The sequence below is a fragment of the Capsicum annuum genome, unplaced genomic scaffold, assembly GCF_002878395.1.
Source record: "Capsicum annuum cultivar UCD-10X-F1 unplaced genomic scaffold, UCD10Xv1.1 ctg5775, whole genome shotgun sequence".
NCBI classification, from domain to species: Eukaryota; Viridiplantae; Streptophyta; class Magnoliopsida; order Solanales; family Solanaceae; genus Capsicum; species Capsicum annuum.
This window is the reverse complement of record NW_025866287.1, coordinates 1-1,401: the sequence shown is the minus strand read 5'-3', so window position 1 is coordinate 1,401 and position 1,401 is coordinate 1. Positions and strand designations below refer to the sequence as shown.

At 22.8% G+C, this 1,401-nt stretch overlaps 1 long non-coding RNA gene across 1 annotated transcript; it reads left to right on the top strand.

Moving 5' to 3' along the window:
* On the top strand, positions 1 to 599 carry LOC124893337. The gene is made up of 2 exons (XR_007050666.1): positions 1 to 82; positions 171 to 599. It is a non-coding gene; the product is annotated as an uncharacterized LOC124893337 (long non-coding RNA).
* The last annotated feature ends 802 nt before the right edge of the window (positions 600 to 1,401 follow it).

The window sequence follows — 1,401 nt, the reverse complement described above, 5'->3', positions numbered from 1 at the left end:
TACCGGAAATGGTTCCATGGGGCGGAGTCTCTTGTTGTTTGAGTGCAGCTGCTCTTTATCTTCTCGGTAGAAGCAGTGGAAGGTTTCTACTTTTCATATTCCATTTTTTTTTTCTTCTTTTAATTGATTCTCGAATTTTATAGCTAAATTCAAATTGTTTTCTAATGTAGTGATGCTGAAGTGCTTAATTCTGTTACAAGAGTTAATCGATCTCTTAAAAGATCTTGGTATGTAACTTCTTCTTTTTAAGATATAGATGGCTCAAAAGGAGTCTTGCATTATATCTCTAATGCTATGTTAGTTATTTTCTATCAAAAACGCTATGTTATTTTCAATCATAGATGTATTTAGGATGCTTGAAGGTCAGCTGGCAATTTTTAGTATTTACTCCATTGGGAAAAGAGGATGGGTTCGGAGGGAGCAAAAACACAAATGAATTTTTAATTTAGATACCACTAAATTTGCTATTCTTTTGTGGGATTTTTTGTTTAAATATAATGCATTTTTATCTTCTAGTGTTTTATTTGAATTGAAAGAATTATTTGAAATTGAACCACACTATTTATCACTTCTACTATTATTATTATTATTATTTTTTACAGTAGGTGCCACAATAATAGAAGAACATTTGTATGTACTACTATCACTACATATGTACTACTGTTGTTGTTGTTATTATTATTATCATCCTATGTACTACCTACTATTAGCACTATTGTTTACAGTACTATAACTAATTATTAGTATTATTATTTTAATAATATTTCTATTTTTTTCTAATATATAAATAAATTATATTTTAATCTATTTTATAGCATTTAAATTTTAAAAAAATAAATTTGAAATAGTAAATGTATATTGGAATTCTTTAATTATGAGTTTCTATTTTTAAAATAATGAATATCTTTTTTCTAAAGTATAATGTACTTCAAATTCAAATAGATTAAGAAGTAGAATTTTGTTCCGTTTCAACTTTCATTCAAATTCAAATAATATTTCAATTTGTTGAAAGAAGATAAGTTATTCATTGTCTTTATTTTTTTAAATACAATTCATATTTATCTTCTAATGTTATTTTTGAATTGCAAGAATTATTTGAAATCATAATTATCTTCTAATGTATGTAAATAAAATATACTTAAATATATTTTATAACATTTAAATTTTTAAAAAAATACGTTTTAAATACTCCTAGTAAATTTCAATTTTTAAGATAATGAATTTTTTTAAAAGGATAATGTATTTTAAATGCAAATACTTAATCTTTCAATTCAAAAATTTTATTATAATATTTTTGTAACTTTGTCTTAAAACTGTCATGTGCTTTCTCAATAGTCTTTCTGCTTTTATAGTTTATATATATATATATATATATATATATATATATATATATATATATAT